The sequence below is a fragment of the Rosa rugosa genome, chromosome 2 (genome assembly GCF_958449725.1).
Source record: "Rosa rugosa chromosome 2, drRosRugo1.1, whole genome shotgun sequence".
Taxonomy (NCBI): Eukaryota; Viridiplantae; Streptophyta; class Magnoliopsida; order Rosales; family Rosaceae; genus Rosa; species Rosa rugosa.
Genome location: NC_084821.1, coordinates 10,392,065 through 10,397,240, shown reverse-complemented (window position 1 = coordinate 10,397,240; position 5,176 = coordinate 10,392,065). Strand labels below are relative to the sequence as shown.

Here is a 5,176-nt window from a genome sequence, read left to right as displayed (position 1 = left end):
TTAACTGCATTTCCCTACATTTTCTGCGTTATTTCCTTAATAAAACTCTGTTTAGGAAAGTTTCCATTCTTTGATTGGGAAAGTTCCTATTTGTAGAAAGTTTCTATTTTGTAGTTTCTATTTTTCATTTTTGGAAAGTTTCCATTTTCAGTTTGGAAAGTTGCCATTTTTCATTTTAGGAAACACTACTACAAAAATTGAATCAGACGACACCTCTCAGACGACACATTACAGTTTTCTGTCGTCTGATTGATTTTTATTTTTTTGTACGTCGTTTTTATAAAACCTGTCGTCTGATATGGAATTATAAACTAGTTCACAAGACGTTTATGGATAAAACTGTTGTATGACCCTAAAAAAATTGAGCGGCGAGTTTCCCACCATGTCTGTGATGCCAAACCTCATCTCAAACCCGAAATTTTCCCCCCAACATGTCCAAATTCATAGCGCAGGGCTTGAAACCCTACACTTAAGCAAAAAAAATAAAAAAAATAACGACAGACCTCACTCCTCACTCCTGACAGCGCTCCACTCTCTCTCGACACAAACCCGAAACCTTTGCTCTATCTCTTCTTCGACAAAGCTCTCTCTCTCTCTCTCTCTCTCTGTCTCTCCCTCCTCGACAAACCCCAACCAAAGCGCTCTCTCTCTTCGACAAAACCCGACCAAAACTTAATGGGTAATTCGAGCTCTACTCCGACCGGGCTCAGGCCAACATCAAATCCAAAAATCTCACAGGTAACAACCCCCCTCTCTCTTGCAATTTCTGATGCCTGGTCTTCCTCGTCTTCTTCTTTCGTTTCTGAGACCTAAAATTGCGTTTATTGTGTGAACTGATTGATTTGGGGTTTTTTGGTTCAGAGGCAGTAGAAAACCTAATGGGTAACCTCTAGGGTTCTTCAGATCTTTCGACAGTGGTGTGTTGCATTTGGCGGAATCGAAATTTAGCTATGGGTAACTGAGATTTGAATTCGAACATTGGAGCTGTGGATTTGGGATTGAAGGCAAAATGTCAAATTGGGGCTAAGAAGGTAACTAAGAAGGTTTCTGGGTAAGTGGGTTTAAGGCTTTGCAGTCAATCTATTTCTCTTTGCTTGATAAATTGATATGGTTATTTCTCAGCTTGTTTACATTTCATGGTGTTCTTCTCTCTAATTACTAACTTTCTTCTCATTTTTGTGTGAATTTGTGTTCTTAAATTGATTGGGTTCTTGGTTTCAACTGTGACAAAGTAGAGTTGTGAAGCTGCTGCCGATGGGGCGGTTGGTTCATGCACTTGACTCTTCACTGCTCTTCTCAAATGACAACCTCCGAATTTCGCCAATCTCACACTCCAACCTGAGATTTGCAGGCAACTCCCACCTCCTTTATTTCTCAATTTTTCGTTCCCTCTGTTACTATTATCTCATACTTGAATGCCTTTACAGGTCATCAATTCAATTTCAAGGAAAAGCATCATAAGGTTAGAATTGCAACCTCCAGCTTCACTTGTTTCTCTGCAAAGCTTGCCCAGGAGGATGTAAGTATGTGGCACTTCTTCCTTGTTCAATTTGGTCATGTGAATTTGTTATTTTGAAACAAACAAACAAAAAATGTTATTTGGATAATGCAGAAACCGGAGTCTGTAGTAGTGAAAGAGAAAAGCGTGTCAGTGATTCTTTTGGCTAGAGGAAAGGGTAAAAGGATGGGTGTAAGTCCTCTTCGACATTTTCATTAAGCGTATATAAATCCATTTGAGGATGTTACCGGTGTTCAGGTGTTATCAGATAGATTGGTAATATGATAACCCTTTTAACCTTACTATGTTTCCTTACTACGTTACATTTGTATAAACACATTATAATTTGGTTTCAGTTTTGGTCTTCTACAAACACACTTCTTATTAGTAATTAGGGATTATTTTTGTGTGTGTAGGTACATGACCTTATTTACCACGTTGAGTTGGCAAAAGGTTGTTATAAGGACAATGCAGCAGCTCTCGCAAGAAACTGCATTCTTTGAGAAAGCTAGGTCTTGAACCAAACCTTATTCAATTGAATATAAAAGATTGTAAGTTAATTAATCAAAAGAAAAGTATGACCAACTGTATCTTTTATTTTTTATCTGTTCAGCTACTATTGGGCTTAATAGCAATTCATCCTTTTCTTGAATGTTGTTGTGGTTTGATTTGCGTTTGGTACTAGTACTATTTGTACTTGTTACTCTTAGTAAGCTGCTGCTTATTGGTGGATCAAATGTGTTTATGGTTGAGAATTGTATAGACAATTTGTATATGCTGCTGCATTTTTGTTGGATCAAGTGTGTGGTGAAAAAAAAGGACAGGTTTTTTATATGGGTAGATTTTAGATTTGCTTGTTTAATTGGTTTAGGTGGTTGATTTTTTGGATCTGTAGATTGTGTTCAGCAACAATGATTAGTATTGGCTTGTGGTAGTTACTAGATTGATTCTTTCAATGGTGCAGATCGACAAGTTGAGTTTGAGTTGGTAGAAGTGATCTAACTCTTCTTTGCATAGAAGTTAGTGTATGTGTGTTATTATATTCTTTGGGTATGGAGGAAATCTGACTGCGAAGGTGTTCATGGTATTCTTTTTGTTTTACTTTTTTGCTCTGGCTTGTATAAAGTTGCTGAGAAGGTGTTCATGGTATTCTTCATGTTAAATATGTTTTTCTTGATGATAATCTTTTTCTTGCTTTTGGGGACTGATGAATTTATTATTTACAGGCCTACTTATCTCTTCCCCGAGGGCACTGCTTCTGTGATTGGCCTAACAGCAATGATGTGTGACTATTACTCTATGCTGATGAGTATGGATTTCATCTTTGCTTTTCTGGTTGGCTAGTTGTGTGGAAGTAAGCTGATGAGGATGAGATTAAGATTCACAATATCATTAGAGGTGACAATGTGCTCCCCATTCATCTCTGCGATTGGGCTGATGTAATTGTGATTGCTCCTTTGTCAGCACACACACTATCAAGGTATGATTTAATTAATAATCGATCTATTAATCTGGAAGTCTCAGTACTTTAGAAGCTTCTTTGTTTATGCAAGTATATAGAATATTATTTTTCACTCTTAAAAGGGAGTAGGATCATATATGCTATACTTTATTTACTTTGTTTATAGTTGTATTCAGTATCTTTCAAAGACTTGTGGATTGTGAAACCTTTGTTTATCTAAATTTAGCTTAATATCATTATTTGCATTCATAGAAGCATGTCAGCTGCCTCTTGCATCCATATGAAACTGATCATCATATCCTTTTCTGAGGAGGATTTAGCTACTGCCATGTGGTAAGATAACGGTGGTGATGGCGATTCATGTCAAGTTGTGTCTTATATGTAGGATTACGCTCACGCTGCAAGGATCTGATTTCTATGTGCATATATATAAGTATACGTACTTCTGTGAGTTCTATCCTACATGTAGAATCTGATATCTAGTTGTGTCTTATATGTAGGATTACGCTCACGCTGCAAGGGCTGTTGTTGTTCATCAATTTTGTCACGTTGGTTCTTTCGCTTTCATTGGCGGTGGCTCTGTGGTATGACTTTAATCTAACCTTTTACCTCCATCACCATATGCCGTCCTTCTATGAGTCTAGCCGTAACATATATTCTTATATTCTTGTTTTATATACATAAAGATTGCACAGGATGTTCCAAAGTACATAATGGTTGCAGGAAAAGAGCTCAGCTCCGTGTTTTAAATCTGGAGAGTCTACGACGTCATGGATTCACAGTGGTAGAGGTTTGTCAATCAACTAAAACAGTCAACTATTACATCAAAATATCTTCTCATCTAAGCACATGAGTACCCCAAAGTATGCGTGGTCATGTTATTAGTTCAATTCTGCAAGACTGGCATCTTAATTGAGATTTCCTTTTAACATGTTATGTTTGTTTCTCCCCTATTTTGGTGTTAATCATGCATGCTTCTGTGTAGGAAGCTGTCAAGGGACAATTATGGCGCCTACGTGATCCCCAAGGGAAGCCACCAGGTGTAATGGGATGGTGGCCTTCAAGAGCTGTGATCAACATTTTTAAAATGGTAGACTTAGCAGGAAAAGATGGCATTCCAAGGTTGGGGGCCAGGGTGTATACATGCAATAAAGCAAGGCTTTGTTCCAATGAGGCCATGAGAGCGGTAGAGCTTGCAAAGCTAGACTCGCTAAATAAATTTCTGGTTGTATATTGCTAGGAGAGTACCATTAGATCTACTCCTTTTGTAGATAAAAGATTACCTTTGCACAATCTATTTTGGTGCGTGATGTGGATTATAACAATTTCTTCTATATATTACTGTTAATTTAGTATTTTTGATTCCACTTCCAGCATATATAATGCATTGAATCAATCTATTAGGACAACAATAACCGCAAAAAAAACTATCATATGTACACATATGTTCACAACAGTCATACAATAAAAACTGTCGTCTGAGATTAATACAGATCATGGATGCTATCAATGTTTTAGTTTTGTGAATAATAGTCACAACGGTTATATAAAAAAAAACAACTTCTGAATCACAATCACACAACGGGTTCTTAAGTTGCCCGTTGTCTGAGTAACGTTCACACAACAGTTAATGCTGTCGACATGTTGTCGACATGGATGCCGAGTTCTTCAGACGACGGTTCTCTAAATCATGTTTCATCAGACGGCAGCGAGATATACGACAGTCAGCTCCGTATCAGACGACAGTTTTTAGCCGTCGTCTGATTCAATTTTTGTACTAGTGAAAGTTTCTATTTTTCTTACTAGTTTCTATTTTCAGGACCTCGGAGCTAAAAAGTGGAAATGAACTCACGAATGGAAAGAGGAGCTTGCAAACGTCAAGGGGAGCAAAAATGAGACACAATGAGCCACAGAAATGAGCAGAAATGAAGAAAAGAAGTTTTCCTGCTTCAACCAGGAAACCCTGCGAAAAGGAGGAAAGCTTACCAATGAAGTTTCCAACGTTACCATGAAAAAGAAATAGAAAAATGAAGTGTCTTGAAGTTGGAAGGTATAAAGGCTTGAAGTTGAAGCAACAAGGCCCAAGAACTCTCAAGACTTATTGGATTTTCGGCAAAATGGATCAAAAGCCCAAAAGCCCATGCAATTAGGGTTTGTGACGCAAGGAAGAAACCCTAGAGATGTTTGCCGTCCAAAGCCAAGAGATAAAACAAGGG

General features: G+C 37.8%; 2 long non-coding RNA genes across 4 annotated transcripts; both read left to right on the top strand.

Annotated features, from left to right (window-relative positions):
- The first annotated feature begins 482 nt into the window (after positions 1–482).
- On the top strand, positions 483–1,350 carry LOC133734206 (uncharacterized). Its single transcript, XR_009858144.1, has 3 exons — positions 483–738; positions 862–1,051; positions 1,236–1,350. It is a non-coding gene; the product is annotated as an uncharacterized LOC133734206 (long non-coding RNA).
- A 71-nt stretch (positions 1,351–1,421) lies between these two features.
- On the top strand, positions 1,422–4,327 carry LOC133734205 (uncharacterized). Of its 3 annotated transcripts, none has more exons than XR_009858142.1 (7): positions 1,422–1,519; positions 1,613–1,774; positions 1,915–2,010; positions 2,725–2,978; positions 3,461–3,544; positions 3,647–3,750; positions 3,946–4,327. It is a non-coding gene; the product is annotated as an uncharacterized LOC133734205 (long non-coding RNA). The 3 variants fall into 3 exon arrangements; XR_009858141.1 differs by having other exon boundaries at positions 1,915–2,049; XR_009858143.1 differs by having other exon boundaries at positions 1,422–1,523; positions 1,915–2,049.
- Positions 4,328–5,176: the final 849 nt, after the last annotated feature.